We start from the raw sequence: 13,238 nt of genomic DNA on the forward strand, positions 1-13,238 counted from the left end.
AGCCACGAGAGGTGTCCACATGGCCCGAGTAGGACCCGGAGGAAGGAGACAACCCCGCTCCGGTAAGCGGACCACCAGACACGGGAATCGTCACGGGTCAGTTCGGTACGACCCAGTTAGAAGACCCCAATCTCTAGAACGCTAGGGGCCAGGTGATTGCAGTGTTTTGCGTACTGTTACCTAGGGTAAGTGATTGGCTCTACCCCCACTTCGCAATCAAGCATAATTTATTTTATCAGGTAGTAAAGCATAATGGGGAGACAAAATACTTGTTACTCATACCCAGCCAGTATGTTAGGACTGTGTTGCAGCTTGCCCACACCCACCTGCTTGGGGCACACATGGGGGTAGAGAAAACCAAGGAGTAAATCAGGAACTGGTTCCACTGGCCCAGAGTCAAGCGCGCCGTGGAGGACTACTGCTGTAGTTGCCCAGAGTGCCAGATCATAGCTCCGAGGGTGCATTATCAAAACCCTTTGGTTCCCTTGCCCATCATAGGAGTGCCATTCTAGCAGGTGGCATTGGATCTGGTGGGTCCATGGTGAAGACCATGACGGGACACCAATACACCCTGGTCATCAAAGGTATCGCACGGGAGCTCTTCCATTTATTTAGCCTGGTGGGAATTCCGCGGGAATTTCTGACGGACCAGGACACCGTGTTCATGTCTCGATGATGAAAGATGTCTGCAATCTGCTACGGATAAAACAGGTGAGGACCAGTGTGTACCATCCACAAATGGACAGGCTGGTGGAACGCTTCAATAAGACCCTAAAACAGATGCTGAAGAAGGTCATTGAGAGAGACGGGAGGAACTGGGACCAGCTGCTGCCCTGATGTTTTCAGTACGCGAGGCACCCCAAGCATCCATGGGTTCTCCCCCTTTGAGCTCCGGTATGGCCGTCGGCCTCGCGAGCTGCAGGACCTAGCCAAGTAGGTCTGGGAAGAGCAGCCGACCCCCCCCCCCTTCGTAGCGTAGTAGAACATGTGGAGGAGCTGAGGGAGAGGATGACAGCGATTTTGCCAATGGTGAGAGAGCCCATGGCCCTGGCGCAATGTGCCCAGGAGCGTGTCTACAACCGGGGGGGCCCAACCATGAGAGTTCCAATCAGGTGAGCATCATCATATCCACACCTGTCCAGCAGAGAAAAAGTGCATAAATGGCCATACCGGATACCAGAAGCCCGGAGGGTGGCGGTCCAGTGGGAAGTGGCGACAATGCTAGAAATGGAGGTACAGGAGGAGTCACACAGTGAGTGGTCTAGTCAAATAGTGCTGGTTCCGAAACCGGACGGAATCGTCCGCTTCTGTAATGACTTCCGAGGTCAGTAAGTTCGATGCCTACCCCATGCCCCGGGTGGACGAACTGATCGGATGGTGGCCTCCCGGGAGAAGTCTTTCTTCTCCACCCCAGGGGGGACTATACCACTACCGGGTTCTGCTTTTCGGGCTCCACAGGGCACCAGCGACCTTTCAGCGACTCATGGACCGCTCATGGGACCACCACACAGTGAGTATGCCGCTGCTTATCTGGATGACATAATTGTGCATAGTGACAGTTGGAAGTCACATCTTTGTAGGTTACGGGTCGTGGTGGATGCGCTAAGGGATGCAGGTTTGACCGCGAACCCCCACAAGTGCAAGCTGGGCTACACTGAGGTGGAGTACCTGGGCTTACAGATCGGGAGTGGAAATGTGAAACCCCAAGAATTGTTTTTGCTGCCAATAGGGGATGGCCGGTCCCCTGAACCAAGAAACAGGTGAAGTCATTCCTGGGGTTAGCAGGGTACTACAGTAGATTTGTACCTAACTTTGACGCAATAGCTTCTCTTCTCACAGACTTAACAAAGGTACGACTACCCCAGATGGTGCGATGGACAGAGGACACAGAGGCAGTGTTCCAGGCCCTGAATGAAGCGCTATGTTCGCACCCGTTTCTCGTCACCCCGGACTTCTCAAAAAACCTCCTGGTCCAGACAGACACGTCTGACACAGTTGTAGGGGCCATTTTGTCCAAAGAGCAAGAAGGCGAGTAGCACACCATCATGTATATCAGCAGGAAACTCCTCCCGAGGGAGAAGAAATACTTGATTGTCAAGAAGGAGTGCCTCTCTGTGAACTAGGCACTGGACACCCTCAAGTATTACCTCATCAGGAGGAAGTTCACCTTGATGACTGACCATGCCCCCCTTGTGTGGATGGCAAGAGGTAAGGACACAAATGACCATGTCACTTGTACATACAGTGGGGGGAACAACTATTTGATACACTGCCGATTTTTCAGGTTTTCCTACTTACAAAGCATGTAGAGGTCTGTAATTTTTATCATAAGTACACCTCAAAAATCCAGAAAATCACATTGTATGATTTTTAACCTCTAGTAACTCCCCATCCCGGGTCCGGGAGCGTAATCATCGACTGGCACTAATTAGCATAACGCAACGGACATAAATATTCCTAGAAAATATTCCTATTCATGAAAGTGAAATATATTGAGACACAGCTTAGCCTTTATTAAAATTTTGGGGTGAAAAACGTTCCCGTTTTAAACAAGATATTTTGTCACAAAAAGATGCTCGACTACGCATATAATTGACAGCTTCGGATAGAAAACACTCTGACGTTTCCAAAAACGGCAAAGATATTGTCTGTGAGTGCAACAGAACTGATGTTAAAGGCGAAACCCAGATAAAAATCCAACCAGGAAGTGCTGCATTTTTTTAAACCACGTCATGCCAATGATTCCTTATATGGCTGTGAATGAGCTACGAATGAGCTTATGTTTTCCATGTATTCCCCAAGGTGTCTACAGCATTGTGACGTCTTTTTACGCATTTACATTGAAGAATAGCCGTAAGGGACCATATATAGAAAGTGGTCACATGGTGTCTCCCTCAGAAAATCTTGCGTAAAATACTGATGTAGCCATTTTTCCAATCGCTTCTTATGAGACACCAATTGCCTCGACGGATATATTATCGAATATATATATATAAATCTTGAGGATGGATCCTTAACAATGTTTGCCGTGTTTCTGTCGATATTATGGAGCTAATTTTGAAAAAAGTTTGGCGTTGTAGTGGTAGCAGTTTCCGGTCGATTTCTCAGCCAAGCATGATGAACAAACGGGAGCTATTTTGCCTACAAAAATAATCTTTTTGGAAAAAAGGAACATTTGCTATCTAACTGGGTGTCTTGTGAGTGAAAACATCCGAAGCTCAACGGTAAATGATTTAATTTGGTTGCTTTTGTTTTTTTTCGTGAAAATGTTGCCTGCTGCCAGCAGAGCCTAGCATAGTATTATGCCATGATAAACGTTTGGCTGAGAAATCGACTGGAAATTGCAGTCACGAAAACACCGAAAAATATTCCAAATTACCTCAATAATATCGACAGAAACATGGCAAACTTTGTTTATAATCAAGCCTCAAGGTGTTTTTCAAATATCTATTCAATAATATATCCACCGGGACAATTGGTTTTTCAGTAGGACCGATTGGAATAATGGCTAACTCTGTATTTTACGCGAGAATCACTCTGAGAGCCATCAGGTGACCACTTGCGCAATGTAGCCGCTTACGGGTATTCTTAAACATAAATGCGTAAAACTACGTCACAATGCTGTAGACACCTTGGGGAATATGGAGAAAAAGTAATCTGGTTGATAGCCCATTTACTGCTCAATAGGGACGCATTGGAACGCAGAGCTTTCAAAAGATGAGTCACTTCCAGATTGGATTTTTCTCAGGCTTTCGCCTGCAATATCAGTTCTGTTATACTCACAGACAATATTTTTACAGTTTTGGAAGGAAACCTTAGAGTGTTTTCTATCCTAAGCTGTGAATTATATGCATATTCGAGCATCTTGTCCTGACAAAATATCCCGTTTCCAATGGGAATGTTATTTTTCTAAAAATGAAAATACTGCCCCCTAGTCACTAAAGGTTAAGTAATTAATTTGCATTTTATTGCATGACATAAGTATTTGATCAACTACCAACCAGTAAGAATTCTGGCTCTCACAAACCTGCCCTCCTGTTCTCCACTCATTACCTGTATTGACTGCACCTGTTTGAACTCGTTACCTGTATAAAAGACACCTGTCCACACACTCAATCAAACAGACTACAACCTCTCCAAAATCGCCAAGACCAGAGAGCTATATAAGGACATCAGGATTAAATTGTAGACCTGCACAAGGCTGGGATGGTCTACATGATAATAGGCAAGCAGCTTGGTGAGAAGGCAACAACTGTTGGCGCAATTATAAAAAAATGGAAGAAGTTCAAGATTTTTTATTTTTCCGGTTACTAGTCCAATGCTCTAACCACTAGGCTACCCTGCCGCCTCTTGATGGTCAATCACCCTCAGTCTGGGGCTCCATGCAAGATCTCACCTCGTGGGGCATCAATGATCATAAGGAAGGTGAGGGATCATCCCAGAACTACACGCAGGACCTGGTCAATGACCTGAGGAGAGCTGGGACCACAGTCTCAAAGAAAACCATTAGTAACACACTACGCCGTCATGGACTAAAATCCTGCAGCGCACGCAAGGTCCCCCTGCTCAAGCCAGCGCATGTCCAGGCCCGTCTGAAGTTTGCCAATGACCATCTGGATGTTCCAGAGGAGGAATGGGAGAAGGTCAAGTAGTCTGATGAGACAAAAAAAGAGCTTTTTGGTCTAAACTCCACTCGCCGTGTTTGGAGGAAGAAGAAGGATGAGTACAACCCCAAGAACACCATCCCAACCGTGAAGCATGGAGGTGGAAACATAATTCTTTGGGGATGCTTTTCTGAAAAGGGGACAGGATGACTGCACCGTATTGAGGGGAGGAAGGATGGGGCCATGTATCGTGAGATCTTGGCCAACAACCTCCTTCCCTCAGTAAGAGTATTGAAGATGGGTCGTGGCTGGGTCTTCCAGCATGACAACGACCCGAAACACACAGCCAGGGCAACTAAGGAGTGGCTCCGTAAGAAGCATCTCAAGGTCCTGGAGTGGCCTAGACAGTCTCCAGAACTGAATCCAATAGATAATCTTTGGAGGGAGCTGAAAGTCCGTATTGCCCAGCGACAGCCCCGAAACCTGAAGGATCTGGAGAAGGTCTGTATGGAGGATTGGGCCAAAATCCCTGCTGCAGTGTGTGCAAACCTGGTCAAGAACTACACGAAACGTATGATCTCTGTAATTGCAAACAAAGGTTTCTGTACCAAATATTAATTTCTGCTTTTCTGATGTATCAAATACTTATGTCATGCAATAAAATGCAAATGATTTTCCTTAAAAATCATACAATGTTATTTTCTGGATTTTTGTTTTAGATTCCGTCTCTCACAGTTGAAGTGTACCTATGATAAAAATTACAGACCTCTACATGCTTTGTAAGTAGGAAAACCTGCAAAATTGACATTGTGTCAAATACTTGTTCTCCCCACTGTATGTGCCCTCTGTTCACTTATTGGTTATTTTTCCCATGGCCATTGGTCCTGTGAGTACCTGTGGTGTTGTTTCGGGTATCGTGCTTTGTGTTTTGTGCAACGGTTATTCCGGGTCCGGTCCCGTGCATTGCTATTCCCGGGTCTCTTCCTGTGTATTTATTAGAGGTTTAACCTCACTCCTTTTGTTTGACACACACACACACAGAGATTTATCACATGGCTACTCTGCGAAAGACCCTCAGCCCACCTCCATTACTCTCCTAACAATCACACATAACCTAGTCACGCGTCATGATCCCACCCAAGCACTCCAACATGTGATAGCACTCAAACAGCAGTCTAATCAATCAAGATGAACATATTGCTAGCTGTTTGCTACGAACTTCATTTCACTTGGTATGTGCATGGTGTTTTAATTAAAGATATGTCAGCCAAGAGCACTAAACAAAGTGGGGCATTGGGTCAGCCTAGTTAATATTTCCTTCCCCACCTACTGAGGATGTGCCAGAGAAGGGCTTTAAGAGGGCACCCATTACAACAACTCTGACGTGGTCTCTGTGAATTGTAGCTGCACACTACTTTATGTTGGTTTAATGCCCGCCTGATACTGGCAACAATATGATTGGTTTTCATAGGTCATTTGCAGAAACATGCATTATTAGACTAATGCCAATGCATACTAAGCAATTAGCCTTAGCCCTACCTATAGGTGCACGCGCATATGAAGTAGTGTTGACTGTCCCATATCTGTTTTAGCCCCAGGAAGATACTGACTAACTGATGTGTCATCAGGATATGCTAAACAGGGCACTATTCAATTTGAACGCTCCAGCAGTTTCCATTAAAGCACTGATTCATTTTATTTGAGGAGGCTCCAAGAGCTTCCAGTGCATGCCTCGTAGAGAGAGAGAGCAAGAGAGAAAGAGAGAGAGACAAACAGGGAGAATAATATTTGTTCAACTTCACAGTAAGCTTGGCCCTGAATATGAGATAAATTTGTGCATGTATTTGTCTATGGGTGTTACTTTGTTTGCATATGTCAGAGTTTTGTTAGGCTGTACAATGTTCGGGTGTACAATGCATCCTCCATAGAAATACTCTCCAAACTAGGGTTTCCCAACCATCTCATTTTTTTTACCCTAAACTGGCACACATGAGTAAATTATTTGAAGGCTTGATAATTAGATGACTATTTGACTCAGGTTTAAAACCAAAATGTGAAACATCAGGGTGGGCCCGAGGAGAGGGTTGGGAAACCCTGCTTCAAAATATGAGTGGTTCCCTCTGTCTACTTATTTGATATTATATAAAAACATCTCGCTTCCATCAATTGGTTCCCTTGTCTCCCTGACAACCACTTTAGTGCAGAAGATTAACATATTTCCTGAAGTGGAGAGAGGCGGGGAAGGGAGTGGAGTACCACTGTTGATAAGACACTAATAGAGGGTATTGTCTCAAAAACCAAGGAGAGATGCCTCCACACTCTAAGGATGACATTCACTTGTGTGGCAACTCGGAACCTTGAGAGCATTGGAATCAACAATGTGTGTGTCTGTCAACAGAAAATACATGGAAATAAATAAACTGGATATTGATAACTCCAACAAGAAATGGTGACACTCACCCCACCCACCTCACACACCTGTCAATCATCTGTTGTGTTATAGTATACAGATGTTACTATACAGCCCGATGCTGTTTAACATCTACAGATGCAAAGTGGAATCTGTAATTGACAGGTCCAGATGTTCAGCATTCATGCACGCACACACAAACACACATCTATCTAGCCTGTTTTACACACATACACACATACCCATAATTAAACAAACCCATAGACATACAGTGTGCCCACCCAACCCCCTCTGGACACACACACACACACTGCTTGCTTGTTCCCTGGAGAGAAATACCTGAGGCGCTGGAATGACCTTTGCATAAGTGATGTCGTCATGGCAACAGTGAGAAGCAGTAGCTGCTCATGGCATTCTTATCAATCAGAATCTAAATGACTCTCAGTGAAAACAATGTGTTGCTCCTATTGAACGTAGAGTACAGCAGCAGACATACACAATGAGCCCATCGTTCACACCTTAGTCCCTCAGATTCATACACATATAGATGTTCTCATTGGAAATCAAATGCACATATAGATATACATCAGGGGTAGGGAAACCTGGCCCTGGAGTGCACTCCATGTTTTTGATGTAACTGACCTGGAAGACCAGGAGTGTTGAATTTAGGCAATCGCTGAACTGATCAGTTCGCTTGATTGGTCAGGTGTGGTGCCTAGTTGGAACAAAGTCCTGGAGTGCCGCAGGTTTGCCTACCTTGATATACAGTACATATACACATCCTGTAAGCAACACACAGCATTATTTATATTCTCAGAGGCACAGGTCTATACACTTTCACATACAGGATCAATACAGGTAACTTCTTTGCACACGGTGAAAAACGCTGCTGCTTCTTTATGGGACCAAACTATTTCAAGCTTTTTTAACTTAATCGTTTTCAAAGTTTAAAACATAGCGATCGGATCGTAAATGGAGGCAGCTGAAGTCTGAATCCCGTGAGGGTGAAAGACAGTCAATAAATAGACAGACTTGTTGGTGATTTTTGGAGAGTAATCTGGCTAGCCTAGCTATAACATTACATTTAGCTGGCTGTCTAACGTTACCTTGAACAGCAATAACAGAGGCACTTAACCGCTAAAACTGGTAGATATCTACGCAGTGGTGAGAAAAGCATGGAACTGAATTTAACAAAGAAAGAAAGTGCCAATAGCATGGCTAATCTCATGATGAAGATAAGGAGTCTAGGTACAAAAATGGAAAAAAAAGATGGATGAAATGAAGCTAAGTATTTAAAAAATAAATTAATAATAAAGTTGACAGCTTACGTGCATCTTTGGAGAAAGAAATTCAGGATAATCATACAGCTTTGCTGACTCAACTGAAGAATAATAACAAGCAGCTACAAGACCACATAGCTCTTGAAGTTGGACATCTGGAGTCTCATGTAGAATTCCTAGAATCTGGGAGAATAGGCACTGCCAAAACAACAAAGTTCTACCCAGACTTGTCTATCATAGCTGATGAAAATGAGGACCTAAACTCCAAAGTGAACCAGTTGATATTGGTAAGCCTAGGCTGCGAAACAGAGGTGATTGCAGGTGAGAGGATGAGGGAGTGAGGTAAAGATCCCGAGGTTGTGAAGGTGGAGTGTCAGTCTGTGGAGGAGAAAGTGGCTCTGTTACGGAAAAAAACAAAAGCTGCGAGACAATCCTGAGTCTTCTTCCTTCGATCAGCCAAGTCCTACACCTTCAAGACTTCAAGAGGCTGCTGAGATTAAATACCAGGAGGAAAGGATTATTTTGTCATGGGAAGCGGACGGGTCATGAAACGAGATCAACCAGAAGGACAACGCGGATAAGGGCATGGGGTGGACAGACCTACTACATACTGAGTGGCTTCCCATCCCCTATGAGATTTGATTTCAACAGGCACATTGGAATTTTAATGGATGGACTACATTGAACAATAAATTACGAATAAAAACACAGAAATCCTTAAACCCAGACATTAACTCAATAACTGAAACGCATTTGGGTCGGCACCCAGGGGCTTTGGGGGAGTGGGAATATGTGTAAAGTCTGATATAATGAAAGCATATCAAATGAAATTATCGGTAAAGCCATAGAAGGAGTTAGTGGTTTGAACATAGGGTGTCAGATTTTTGTTTTTTTGTGTTTTCATGCTATTTGCCACCTGAACAGTCCACATGGGGTAGAGATGCGTCCTCCTTCTATAGTAATTTGTTAAGTCAAGTATACCTTTATACAGAAGCAGATGCTATTTACATATGTGGGGATAACAGTCGAATTGGGAGGTTAGATGACTATATAAATAATATTGATGATATTCCATCGCGTGTTGCTTTGGATGACTTTGTTAATCATCATGGGGAAACCTTAATAGAATTCCTTTGTGACTCTAAAATGTGTTTCATTAATGGAAGGATATGCCCCTTAATTAAGCGATAACTTTAGATCCATATCTGGCAAATGAAAAGCTGTGGTGGACTATATAGTTACCCTCCACAACTGTCTAGAAACTTGTTTGGAATTGAAGGTGTTATCTCCTACACAGATGGTTGAAGAATGCGCATGTTTTGACTTAATTGGAGAAAAAAAGTAGACTTCCTGATCATTCTCTTTTATTTATGATATTTTCTGTTGGCCACAAACTTTCCGAACCAGGTATTGCTCTGCATCACACGGGGCAAAAGATACATATCCCACATAGTCTAAATGTAAGAAAATAAATGTGCCAAATGACTTTCTATATTCTGAATTGGCATGTAGAGCTCTGGTGGAACTCTGCAAAGATGTAAGAAACAACATTTGTTTTAGGTGTGTGGTATGAAACATTTTGTGATATTATACGTATATTCTGAAATGGGAAAACATGTGAATAAAGAATACACCCCCAAGTCCAGGAAAGTTTACAAGCCGAACAAGCCTTATTGGAATGATGAGCTAGGGGATCTACGGTCAGTAATGTGCAAGGCTGAGTACTTATTTTTACAGTGTAAAGATAGTAATACAAGAGAACACTGCAGGAAGGAATTTAAGAAAAAACAGGAAACAGTGTTTGATTGAGAGTGAAAGAAATTTTATCCCCCATTGCCCTTTCTACCACGATATTCACTTTCTCTTATTCCAGCAAGCACACCAGGTATACCCTGCCATTATGTGGCAGAGTGATGAGGACAAATTTAAATGTTTTCCTGTCCATTGTGTATTTCCGTTATAAATAAAAATAAAAGAGGGCCATAAGCTATACATCTCATTTCTCCTCCATAACTCATCCTTAAGACTCCAGACGATGCTCTGCTCACTCTGCTGCGGCAACTCTGTGCGAATGCACGTGCCAATTGTTTGATTAACGTTTTATTACAAATTATGGCTTTTTCTGCTATACTGATTGGTAGGCTATAGAGATATTTTGTGGACTGCTTTCATGTTGTGAAAATACAGAAGGGAAAAAAAGGAAAATGAAGACAAAGAGGGACAGATTACAGACAGAAGAGAGAAACATGTCAGACAGCAAGAAGGTGATGTGGAGGGATGGAGTCAGGCACAACAAATCACCCCTCTCCGTCTCCGTAGCGACCCCCTGGGATTGTGTGTGTGTGAGCGTCTGTGTATATGCTTAACTATACTGAAGTCCCCACAAGAATAGTAAACAAACAAAAATGGACCAACTGGGGACATTTTGTTAGTCCTCACAAAGTCAAATGCTATTTATTGGGATTTAGGGTTAAGGTTAGAATTAGTGTTAGAGTTAGAATTAGGGTTAGGATCTAGGGTTAGGTTTAGGATTAGGGTTAAGGTTAATTTGGGGTGGGGTTAGGGTTAGGGATAGGGTTATGGGACTGAATTGTTTTTCCCAATAAGGTTAGTTATACATGGCTCTCTCTCGCTCTCTGTGTGTGCGTGTGTGTGGGTGTATATACATCTGTGTGGGTACGTGTGTGAATGAGTGCATGTGTGCTAAGGTGCAGAGACTCAGTGCAGGTGGTCAGTCTCGTTCAACTGTTCAGCAGTCTGATTGCTTGTAGATTGAAACGGTCTCTTAGTCTGTTGGTCTCAGATGTCATGCTCCAATACCGTCAGCTCGTGGCTGTGGTGTGTGGGGTCTTTGATGATGCTGCAGTCCTTCCTCACGCACTGTTTAGAGTAGATGGCCTGGATAGGTGGGTCCCACTGATGTACTGGGCCGTCTTGCGGTCATGGATGGAGCAATTCATTCAGTCATGGGAAGGCAGGTAACCTAGTGGTTAGAAAGTTGGGCCAGGCACTTGACCCTCATTTGCTCCAGGGGTGCCGTACTACTATTACTGGTCCTTCAAAACAACAACGTTTTCTGCACCTGTCTGGTGTATGTGACAATAAAACATTTAAAAAATCCTGTACCAGGCCGTGATGCAACCATTTAGGAATCTCTGCCATAGGAAATAGAAACGCTGATGCACCCTCTTGACAAATGTGGTGGTGTTGTTGGTCAATGTCAAGTCCTCGGTGATGTGGACACAGAGGAAATTAAAACTGATTACTATCTGATTACTACTGCAGTCCCATTGATAAGGATCGGGACATGTTCCTTACTCTGCTGAAGTCAACAATCAACTCCTTAATTTTGCTAACGTTGAGGGAGAGGTTGTTGTCCTGGCACCACAATGTCAGTTCACACACCTCCTCCATATAGGCTGACTCGTTGTTGTTGTTTATCAGACCTAAACTTGATGATGGAATGCAGGGCTGAAGACACCATTGGGGGGCCCTTGTGTTAAGAGTCAGTGTGGAGGAGGTGTTATTGCCAAGAGCTCAAAAGTTTTTCAACTTCAGGTAGACCAGGAATTGTTGTTTGAGGAAGCATACAACTCCCCTTACTCGTACCAGAAGCTGACGCTAGATCTATAAATATGGCAGAGTCAAGTGTATTGTCCTAAAGCCATATCTCAGTAAAAACAAAGACACAGCATTCCCTGATGTTCCTCTGTGATTGAAGCCTTGCTCTGAGTTCCAATTATTATTTTCCAGCGATTGGACATTAGCCATCAGGATACTAGGAAGAAGAGTTTCAGCCTAGCTTTTTATCCCTTTCCTTCCTCTTCTTCGTCGCTGGCGTTGCTTCCGGTCATCTTGTTCATCCGCAACAGGTAAGCCCGCTGTGAGGGTAACAAAGAACTGAATGTAATGTTCCAGATCATGGTGGCTGAGAGATATAACAGTAACTTTCGATTCATGATCCAGAAGTGCTTGTCTGTCGTAGGAGATTATTGCACAAATATTCTGAGAAAACAAAGTAATAAATATAAATTGCCCTAAAAAGCAATGTCGAGCAGGAACCGGTAAGACGCATTGCCCTCTAAGAGCCACCATCTTACAACTACAAGACCGTAGGAACAGATAATAACACACAGAGAAAACTATCATTTGTACGGTTTGTCCTTCATGGTTGAGGAAACACGGGTGACATTCTCACTTGGATGAATGCATTGGAACGGTTCTGTGCTTCCTCTTAATGTGAGAGTTGGAGAGGGTGAATTGAGGTGCTGTAGAGGTAGTGTGTGAGAATGAGCATTATCAGCAACACTGTATGATGTTCTGACACTTCTGCTAAGTGTGAGGAAATAAATAAATTGCAATTTATTGTTGTCACAGTGGTTCACCTTCAGGTTCTGCCATTTTTTTCTGCCTCTCTCTCTGTATCTCACTATCAATTGCTCCCAGTGTCTCTCTCTATATATCTCTCTATCCTTCTCATACCTCTCCTTCTCGCCATTCCTCTCAGATTGACCTAAAGCAGTACATAACAAATTAAGGACTTCCTCCCCTTCCAACCCCATGTGAAATGCACCATGGGTAAATGTGAGCTAAAGAGTCATCGGGGGAAGAGCCTGTCACACCCTGACCATAGTTTGCTTTGTATGTTTATATGTTTTGTTTGGTCAGGGTGTGATCTGAGTGGGCATTCTATGTTGTGTGTCTCGTTTGTCTGTTTCTGTGTTTGGCCTGATATGGTTCTCAATCAGAGGCAGGTGTTAGTCATTGTCTCTGATTGGGAACCATATTTAGGTAGCCTGTTTGGTGTTGGTTATTGGTGGGTGATTGTTCCTTTTCCTGTCCTTATGTCTATCGTGTGTTAGTTTGCACCAGTATTAGGCTGTTTCGGTTTTCGTTACGTTTATTGTTTTTTTGTATTGATTCGTGTTTCTTCAGTTTCAATAA

The sequence above is a fragment of the Oncorhynchus masou genome, chromosome 23, assembly GCF_036934945.1.
Source record: "Oncorhynchus masou masou isolate Uvic2021 chromosome 23, UVic_Omas_1.1, whole genome shotgun sequence".
NCBI classification, from domain to species: domain Eukaryota; kingdom Metazoa; phylum Chordata; class Actinopteri; order Salmoniformes; family Salmonidae; genus Oncorhynchus; species Oncorhynchus masou.